At 45.5% G+C, this 10,818-nt stretch overlaps 1 long non-coding RNA gene across 2 annotated transcripts in view; it reads left to right on the top strand.

Annotated features, from left to right (window-relative positions):
• Nucleotides 1-2,978: 2,978 nt before the first annotated feature.
• The window catches only part of LOC138567850 (uncharacterized), a 42,901-nt gene continuing 35,061 nt past the window's right edge, over nucleotides 2,979-10,818 (top strand). The window contains exon 1 of one of the 2 annotated variants that reach the window (XR_011302283.1): nucleotides 2,979-3,071. This is a non-coding gene — a long non-coding RNA (uncharacterized lncRNA). Of the gene's footprint in view, nucleotides 3,072-3,585; nucleotides 3,676-10,818 lie in introns of those variants that run through there. The other variant, XR_011302284.1, reaches the window with a different exon arrangement.

The following is a 10,818-nucleotide window of genomic DNA, read 5'->3' as shown; positions in this document are numbered from 1 at the left end:
GTGACGTTACCAATCTCTTCTTTCATCCATCTTCACGTGCTCTTCAGGGACTTTTTCGAAGAGATTATCAGCTTTTCGTAGATATATAAAGAATGGTCTCCTTAATGGATACTTTGCTTTGAAGGGTGCTCGTGTTATAGGCACCTTTACAGGTGTCACTTTTGTCTCTATTTCCGGTTAGAATAAGCAAACAATGCACCAAGCACACCTATTTAGAGAATATGCTTAGTTTAATTTCAGAATATATAGGTATATTAGGTCTGTTGATAGGTCTATTAAAGGTGCGGGAGAGAAGTGCTCAGCCTTGGTATCTAAGCTGGGAAATATATCGAAAAGAAGGTTATTTCCTGGATAGGAAACCTGCGTCTTTGCACACCGTCAATGAGGCGAAGGCCTAAATGTATATTTGGATTTGAAGGACGGTTTGCTATTTGGGTGACCCCCTAAAGGAGCTACCAAGTAGGCCAACCTTCCTATTATTGACTATTAATCATGTTATGCTTTAGACATTTCTATTGATATAGATATAAGGCAAGCAATACCATAAATGTAATTTGACAATTTTCGGATTAGTTTAGGTTACACAATATTTTTATTATACAAAAATGATGTAAAAGGCCCAACACGTTTCGAGTTTCTATCACTCTTCATCAGGAGCATATATTCATATTTATATACATTTCTATGAAAAAAAGAGAACATATAAATTATTTGGTAGTAATCAAAACATACTTGTTTACAACTTGATTATTCCTATTTCATAACTTAATTCATATGCATGCAGTTTCTTATTGTATTATCATTTGTTGCATTTGACCAGACCTAAATGCATCCTAGGATATGGTGTTATGGATAACAGTTAGTATAGAGACCCTCCAATGAGACTGCATTTCTACTAATGGTCCTATCGGGAAAGTTAGTCTATTGTGAAGCAAATGATTAGTGCACAGGAACTGATGCTTACGAAAGAGTTCAACGTTCTCTGAATCTTCTCAAGATTAAGTTTGCTGGAATGAGGAGGCACTGGACTCTCCAAGAAGTTGGATACACGGCCTGTTAAGGTAAGTGCTATGTTAGTATGCTAGTTGGAATCCTGTTCCTATGTTAGATAAGTTCACCAAAAGGTAAGATTAAGTGATCATACCCTATCTCAGTGTGCTACCCGAATGGGTAGAGCTCGAGTGCAGGTCTTTCGCACTTCAATAGGCTGCTGGAAGTTAGCTTGCAAATTTCTGAACTGGTTGGTTCTCTAGTCCTAGATGCTAAAAAAAAGAAATAGCGGTTTATATTGGTGACTAGTCCACGCATTTAATGTGGATGAGTGTCCTTAGCATAGTTGAAATGCACTTACTTAAAGGGCAAAGAATCTCTATCCCAAAGGTGATTGTCAAGGAAGAAACGTTCCAGCTAAAATGATGGAGGGCTCCTGGTCAGTATTTCAACAAATGGAGAGAAGTCCGTCTCGGCCAGTGATACTAGTTTCCTATTTAAAAAGGGAGATGTGGAAGATAAATGTCTAGTTGCTGACTGTCTGTCTAAGTGTCGCTAACTATCTATGTTAACTTACTTGTTAGTCTTGTACTGGAAATTTCTGAATCAGGACGTCTGCTGTTTATCTGTAATCCAGTCCATGTCAGATGCTTTACCTACCACTGTTTGTACACCCCAACATAGGGGGTAGTGATCAACAAGTCACCTTCTGTCAAATAGACCAAATGTTTATATACAGATGTTGCCATTACTTTATCATTACAATATAACCACACTATCAGGGGTGAGCCACTTTAAAATTACTTACCCTAACGCCAGTATGTGACCACCATTTGGTGGACCCAATATTGTATACTTATTCTCTTGTAGTAGGTTAGACACTCTACCATTAGGCATCCAGGTCTAGACAGACACATTTCTTTACCTTGAAGGATATAGATTAGAGGGATATCGACCTTTAGTTATTTCAGACCTACGCCTCTGATACTATCTTACTAAGACATTCAAGGTGTTCCTAAAAATAGACTATGGGCCTCATTACGACCCAGGCGGTAAGTTACCGCCTGGGCCGTCACTTTACCACCATGGCGTAAACTACGTTTACGCCATGGTGGTTGGCGGACTTACCGCCCCATTCCGACCTTGGCGGGGCGGTAAGTCCCCAATCCTCATTTACCCTTCCCCATTCCCATTTTTGCCCCATAGGGCATAATGGGAGTGGGGAAGGCGTTAATTACGCCACCGTAAATTACGGTGGCGTAATTAACTCCATGGTCCCTTAGCGCCATGGATTTTAACACCCGCTAAAAGCGGGTGTTAAAAGCTCCATGGCGCTAAGGGACCTCGTAATTGGCGGTAAGGGGTCGGCGCAGCTAACGCTGGCGTAAACCCCTTACCGCCAGGGTCGTAATGAGGCCCTATGACAATAGAGCCAAGCACTATGAAAAAGGGAGTACTGTAGGTGAATTACATACACCTTAAACCGAATCATGTGATTTAACTCAGGTTTCCACTGAGCGACTGACACGTACCTTTCCTCTCTGGCCCTAATTTACATAAGGGGCTGAATACACTTTCTAAATGAATATAACTTCTAAAAGTTTAAACCCATCAGCGATATCTGACATTCTAACAGCATTATATTTTTTACATGACTAACGCCACCCACGCACCGTGGATGACATCATGTGATTCAACTTCAAATGTGGCCATGGCCATAACAAATCTCTATATGGGATTGAATTAAAGTTTTTACCTAACAACTTATTTTCTTCCTCTGGCCCAGATTCTGCCATGGTTAGTATACATTTTCCCATATTTTAAATGCAGCCGCGTTATTAACCAATTCTGCATTTCTGATGCCATCCGCGCCTGCGCGGATGATGTCATGGAGACAATTCCACGCTTTACAACCACCTTCAAGAAACGGGTGATGTCACACGCGCATGCCCGTAAGACGTCACCCGCTCATCTCCATATAAAAACCTCAGCGGACTGCATAATGGCAGCCGCGGCTCCTGTGCTCTACTCTTGCGACATCGGGACAAGCGCCTACAGTGCAGATAGAACAAGACTAACAAGTAAGTTAACATAGATAGTTAGCGACACTTAGACAGACAGTCAGCAACTAGACATTTATCTTCCACATCTCACTTTTTAAATAGGAAACTAGTATCACTGGCCGAGACGGACTTCTCTCCATTTGTTGAAATACTGACCAGGAGCCCTCCATCATTTTAGCTGGAACGTTTCTTCCTTGGCAAACACCTTTGGGATAGAGATTCATTGCCCTTTAAGTAAGTGCATTTCAACTATGCTAAGGACACTCAACCACATTAAATGCGTGGACTAGTCACCAATATAAACCGCTATTTCTTTTTTTTAGCATCTAGGACTAGAGAACCAACCAGTTCAGAAATTTGCAAGCTAACTTCCAGCAGCCTATTGAAGTGCGAAAGACCTGCACTCGAGCTCTACCCATTCGGGGTAGCACACTGAGATAGGGTATGATCACTTAATCTTACCTTTTGGTGAACTTATCTAACATAGGAACAGGATTCCAACTAGCATACTAACATAGCACTTACCTTAACAGGCCGTGTATCCAACTTCTTGGAGAGTCCAGTGCCTCCTCATTCCAGCAAACTTAATCTTGAGAAGATTCAGAGAACGTTGAACTCTTTCGTAAGCATCAGTTCCTGTGCACTAATCATTTGCTTCACAATAGACTAACTTTCCCGATAGGACCATTGGGAGAAATGCAGTCTCATTGGAGGGTCTCTATACTAACTGTTATCCATAACACCATTACCTAGGATGCATTTAGGTCTGGTCAAATGCAACAAATGATAATACAATAAGAAACTGCATGCATATGAATTAAGTTATGAAATAGGAATAATCAAGTTGTAAACAAGTATGTTTTGATTACTACCAAATAATTGATATGTTCTCTTTTTTTCATAGAAATGTATATAAATATGAATATATGCCCCTGATGAAGAGTGATAGAAACTCGAAACGTGTTGGGCCTTTTACATCATCTTTGTATAATACAAATATTGTGTAACCTAAACTAATCCGAAAATTGTCAAATTAAATTTATGGTATTGCTTGCCTTATATCTATATCAATAGAAATGTCTAAAGCATAACATGTTTAATAGTCACTAATAAGAAGGTGGGCCTACTTGGTAGCTCATTCAGGGGGCACCAAAATAGCAGACCGTCCTTCAAATCCAAATATACATTTAGGCCTTGGCCTCATTAACAGTGTGCATGGGACAAAGGTTTCCTATCCAGGAAATCACCTTCTTTTCACTATTTCCAGTTCCCAACATATAGGCAAGTTGGTATCTCGACTTACGGTAGGGAGTAGAATGTGAAGCCCGGATCTGACCCCTATAGCATTAGCCATACATTCTGTATTGCCAGGTGCGCTACTTTCATTTTGAGCGTGGTCGAGGGAGGTGGCTGGCCATAAATTCTCCTATTACTCCTGTCCCTCTAGACACTCATGACTAGAATTTCCCCCTCACCAAATATTTCTAGATCCGTTAGGACTGTTCTTAGGAAGCCGTCCGACCCTGAGTTTGGGGTGTACACAGATGCAACCGTTAAGGTTGCCTCTTGTATTTGGACAGTAAGAAATAGGAATCGCCCTTACCTGTCGGCCCGAGAGGCTCCCACCTGAATTGAGAGCCCCTGCCGGACCGCTAGCAAGAACCTTTCCACCTTCCCCCAGGCATTTGCCTTTACAATCAATGGGTAGTTTAGTAATTTCAGTTTGTGTCTATACGCTTGTCTAATGTGGGTCTCTTGTAATGCCACTATATCCGGGTGGTGATATGCCAGAAGCCATTCAAGTTTCTTCCTTTTCAGTGTGGTGTTCAACCCCCTAATGTTAATTGAAAGGAATCTGACCATGGGTTATAATGTTCAGTTGACCAATGGTTGTGTCCCCCCAGAACCGTACCATAGACTGCCTCCTTCGCCACCCTCCTCTGTTTTCGCAAACCCACCCCCATTAAACCTCCCCTAACAGTTGTAACATCCCCTTCCCAACGTGCCCCACTCACCACCCCCACTCTGCCTGGTGTGAGCAAAAGTACCAACATGGTCCCCGGGCCTATAACGCACGGCTTCAGCTTGCATAAATCGCCAGGGTCAACTTGTAGGCCATCCTAAATCCCCTATTGTGAAGCCAAAACCGCTGCCCGACAGTCCGCTGCCCTCCAAAGGCCTCTAACTTGACTTGCAGTGTCCTGAAGTAGAAATGTAGTTAGCAGTTCCCTCAGCAATGTGTCTCGTTGAAGCCCATGCCATCAGCCCGTGGCCGCTTTCCCGTTGGCCCCTGCTCGCTTATCTGGGGTGATCGGTGCCTTCTTCGATTGTGCTTTACTACTGACCATTCCCAGGTTTTGGGCTGCTGGGGGAGTTGGGGGTTTTCCCTTGTGTCTGGGTCAGCGTCCTCGTCCAGCTGCAGAAGATGAAGACCCTCCTCCCCGTGATTATATTCTCTGCTGATGGCCCTCCCACTGGAAGATGAGGCCAAACGTCAATGTCCAATGTATTTAATTTGCTTGGTTTGTAGCGCCCTCACCACCAGACCCATCTCTCTTCCTTTCTGAAGAGCCGCCTGGGCTAAGTCCTGATACAGCTGTATTTCCGTGCTGTTATCAGTAATTGGCTCCGCAAGTCTGGCAGCCTGTAGAATGTCTTCTTTCTGGGGATATTGCGCCAGCGCGACTACCACATCTCTTGGTTGTGCACCCGGTCTGCCGTTTGGGCCCCATTTGATGTATCCTGTCCAACGGGATATCCCCGGCCTCATAGTCTCCCATGAGGTCTGTAAATATCTGCAGGACCGTGCCTTTTTATTCCGTGTTGTTAATCTTTTCTGGGAGATTCCAGATGCGGATATTCAACCTGTGGAACCTGTTTTCAAGGTCCTCACATTGCAGCTTCACATTTCTGGATATTCTGGCCAGATCTTCAATGGCCTCTGTTTTGTGGGAGTCATCCACCACCTCTTGCAGCACCCGTTCTGATGTGTCAGCACGTTCTTCTAGGGGTGCAATGTCTTTCTTCATATCCACCAGCGACTGATTCACTTCCCCCGTGAATGCGGCAAACTGCTTCTGGAATGTTGTGGTTCGTTTTTCCTGAAATTCTAGGAAGCACGGTTCAATGTCCTCTTTAGTTATTGCTGTTGTAGGGGGTGGCACCTGGCTCTTCCACCGGTCCACTTAAGGATTCCTGTGAGAAGTTTGGGGTGGCGCCGGACTCTGTTCCTCTGGCCCAGTAGTTCTGGAGGGGGCCTTCCTTTTTAATTTGCACCTGCAAGTGCTTACTGGGGTGCTTTTGCCCTTGTTGCCCGGCATCGGGCTAGCCCCCTGGGATTCTCCTGTGGGCTCCCGTGTCTCCTGAGCTTTGGACGCGAAAGGCCGTCTGATGTGATGAGTCGTTGAAGTCCCTGTTATTCTCCCTCATGGCACCACAAGGGCGTCAGATCACCTCCTGCCCCCACTATGCCACCAGCACGTCCCCCTTCTGGGTCCCTGTGTATTCTGACCCAGTGGCTAGGGTGACCACCACCACTGATGGTTGCTTCTTCTGCTTGAAAGATCAGCTTCTGATTCTGACACTGGTGAGCCCACTTGCCAGTAGTGCTTCTCCCCGCCCTCCACTGTCAGCTCCTGCTTCCACTCAGAGCTCGCTTTCATGCTTCCCGTGCTCTCGCTCTTCCTCTTTTTGCAGGGAGCGAGGCCTCTTTCGTCATGTGCTCTGCATTTGCTGGAAGTGGAATGTCGCACATGCCGCTCTGCTGCTGGTGTCGGAGCCCCGCCTCAGCCAGTGCGGCTTCCCCGACACTCTGCCTTCACGCACTGAGGGTCGCACCGCAGTCTCAGGCACCATACCACTCCGCTATTCAGCGACACGGCCCTGCATCACAGCCCGCTGCTCCGGCTCTCCTGGTCACGTCACTGGGCTTAGGTGACCAGGTCCCAGCCTGCTCTCCAGGCCACTTCACCTCTCCAGGCCACAGCGCCCACCCTCAACGCTCCTGCACTGCACTTTGTGCCGTATTTCTCTGGAGCGTGGCGCAGGTCCGGGCTTTTGCGCCGTAGGAGTCGCGTCCGCCAGGGAACCCTGCTTATGGCCTTGGGATATCCGCTCAGGTCTGCGTTTCTGCTGATGTGGAGGTGTACACCCCATTTATTCAGGAAAGCTGCAAACACTTTATTGATGGGCTATGCGCCCAGCCTGACATTGAATGCCTCTTCAGGAGCAGAGGCTGACGCTCTCGTGTCCCCAGCTAACGGCTGCCATCTTGGAATCCTATTTTACATTTTTGACAAAAGAAACCCTCCCATTTTTTGCAAAGAATGAGGACAAGCATAGGTTTAGACACAGACTGGCTTTTTATTTGGACTTCCAGACATTGAAGGCCCTTAGCAGCATCATTTCAGGGAAACATCTCTTTAGAGTTAGGATTAGTTAGGTATTACATCATGAAACTTTAAATAAAGGTTTTGAAATCTTATTTGAGTCTGTGTCTCTCTTGTCACCATGCCTGTCTCACAAGACCCAACCACCTATGGGAGTATCTGCTTCACCCCAAACCTAAGAGAAGTTTAAGTTAGACCGACTAGTGGAGAAAAAAGAGGGTGCAGGAAACCTTTAGGCCCAAGAGACTAGTCTGCATAAAAGTGAGCACAGGAGATCCCTCAAACCCGAGAGACAGGTGGGGAGAATAGAGGGTGCGGAAATCCTGTACCCTGAGAGAAGGAGGAAAGAAGTAGGGTGCAGGAACCCTGAAACTTGACGTAAGTTTGCAGAAAAATATTAAGATAAGAAGAGACCACCTGCATTACTAAGTTAGGGAAATCTCATGACCTGTTGGGAAACAGAGTTTTAAGTTTGCTATCCCGGAACTATATTTTGTTGTGCTTATTCTGCCACATGCATAATCCTTCAATATAGCATTGCTTTTTCTGAAAGCTCCTCTTGATCTAATTTCCTATCAGCAGCACCCTTGTGACAGTTGGTATGCATTTTATTGTACTATGGATGTGCCGTTCTGCAAATAAAGTAATCATTGATTTTGGCGTGCCAAACAAGCTACTGTCGTGCGTGTTGCGTTACATCATTTAGGTGACCTTTCGGTGCGGTGGGCTGTGGGTGCATTTACCCGTTAAATGCACACGGCCCACCAGAATGTTAGCAACAAAGTTTAGGAACGTTTCCCATAAAAGGGCTACTGGAGATGAACATGCTGTCACAACCCATTCCCTATTTACTGCTGACTACAGAGCATCCTAACTATTGGGCTGTACAATTACAGCTCAAGAGAAAAAGCACCACAGTGAACCTGTAATGAAGAACCCTTGCCATTGAAACTTGTGTGTATGCACGCCAGACAGGCTGGACACGATGCTCATTGCCCGGCACTAGGGCAGTGGTCTTCAAACTGTGGGGCTGGCTGAACAGAAGCTGTGAAATCGAGTTAGTACCCTCCCCTGCCATCTGGTCATACAATCTGCCCCTGATGCCTTACCTCTGAGCATTAGTTAAACGTGCATGCCCGTGGATCGCCTACCTCGGGGGTGTGGTGGCGGTAACGTGAGGAGAGATAATCCCCACACCTGATCCAGTGGGACAGGATTAGCTCCGTCCACTGGTGTCAGAGTGGAGACGCAATTATTACCGAAGGCCTCACTGCATTGGTATCATGTTAGCTTTACTAAAGCAAGAGTCACACACTTTCTTCCCACACGCAGAACAGGCCCACCAAAGGTAGGCGGTTCACAAATGTAGCAGTGTAAGCTCCCCTTGCATAAACAATACAGGCATATAGCACAAGCAGAAACTATGCACACTTCCCTGGCACAGAGCAATTACAGCACAAGTAGCAACAGTGTAAACGTCTCTTGCTCAGAACAGCTGCACTTCAGCAGCGTAAACATCCTCGGTGCAGGAACCAGACGGGTCCAATTCAAGCACATGTGTGGCCCCTTACACAGACACCTTTGAGGGCCCCCTCCAAAGAACCAAAGAAATGAAAGGATCAAGAATGTCTGGTCGCGCCCCCATCGTCACAATCGCATCACATAGCTTGATATGCTGCCTTGCAACCATCAAAATAAGCCCTTTCAGTCCTCTTACCATCTTCATTTTTGCTGTAATCTGAATAATTCAAAAGTATTTTCAATTTCAAGATCAACATTGGCAGTCCACGTGTTCTAGCATAGGTACAGGACATGTGTTGATCAATAGCAGCCACGAGGAAGACATACTAAATGCAGGACACAGATGAATGAAACATGTGTGCATATCCCAGAATAGACAGAGGGCTATGATCAGCAGCCTCACAGACTATAAAAGTACTCCGAATGGAAAAAGGAGACCACATGGAAGCAGGAAGAAAGCCACAGATACCATCACATAGATAGTGGATGCAGATGAGTCGCTACCAGGAAGGGTCTGTATCCAGACAGACTGAGATTAGAAGAGGGACATGGTTTTCAAGTAGTGTTGCTGTTAGAGAGCAAAGAAACCAGTGCCTGTGGTGTGCAAATATATCAATGTTTACTATTATTATTATAGAGGAAGCAACACTATAATATAGCCAGTGAGACCATGAGCGAGTCTTTTTTGAAGATCATACCCTGGGAATGAAATCGCTCTGAAGGGCCTGGCAATTTTGAAAGGTCCAATTTTGGCAGTTTAGACAATGGGCCTCATTACGAGGTCGGTGGTAACCCGCCGGTGCTACACGCGGGCTGCTGCTGTCCTCAAAACACTGAATCCATCACCTGACTTCCCGGTGCCACCGGGACATTACAGGTCCAGGCGGAGCAGGAAGTCAGGCTGGGGATTCGGTAAGTCCCAATCCCCGATAATGGGGACACGGAAGCATCGGCACCGTTGCTTCTGTGAAAAGACTTCCTGCAGGGGTCGTTGCCCCTGGCATGTCTGACGTTGCTAGGCACAACAGCCCCTGCAGGCAGACTCGTAGTGTGGCGGTCCAGAAACAAGTCTGCCGGTGAGCTTACCGGCACCCTTGTTTCCGGACCGCCACACTCGGAATGAGGCCCAATATGAGATTGAATGAGGTGCCCAGGATCACACATTGGTTAGCAAGTAAAGGTGGAATGTCCATCCAATCTGCAATGTCTGTGCCACACCACTGTCTTTTCCAGTTCATAATATGATATAATATGATATAATATGATAGGTTATTTATAACGCGCTTAATACCCAGAGGTTTCTAAGTGCAGACCCGGGGATCGAACCTGTGTTGCTCAGTGCCCTCTTGCTTCGAAGGCGAGCACGTTGACCCTGAGCTATCCTCCCGCGACGGTGCAATTATTTGTTAATGTTTGACTTTCATGAACTAAAATAATCCCATTTCATAGAACTGACCTGGAAAGTACACAAATCGCATAACCCAGCATGACCCTTTTTTTAAAAAAAACAAAACGTTATAGAATCATATTATGTAAAAAGGAATTATTATATAGCATAACTGTCTCCATCATCAAGGCAAATATGCAAGGACCTGCAAACTAATTGATGTGATATTAAAAGATTTCATCTGGGTTTCTCTTTTATATCTTAAAGCTCAACATACACTCAAAGCACAGGCTGTACAAAAAAGCAAACACTTTTTGTGTTAAACAGACACTGAAATGGCTAATTGTAATCGTAACTGTAATTATAATCGTCTTTTATGTAGCAGACTTTCCCCATTTGTATGGCCTCAATGCGCTTTGCTGTTGGAACGCCCTCGGGGACTGAAGTCCATTAATGGGAGATTCTAAGA

The sequence above is a fragment of the Ambystoma mexicanum genome, chromosome 1p, assembly GCF_040938575.1.
Source record: "Ambystoma mexicanum isolate Mex_15411 chromosome 1p, UKY_AmexF1_1, whole genome shotgun sequence".
NCBI lineage: Eukaryota > Metazoa > Chordata > Amphibia > Caudata > Ambystomatidae > Ambystoma > Ambystoma mexicanum.
This window is presented reverse-complemented; position numbering and strand designations above follow the sequence as displayed.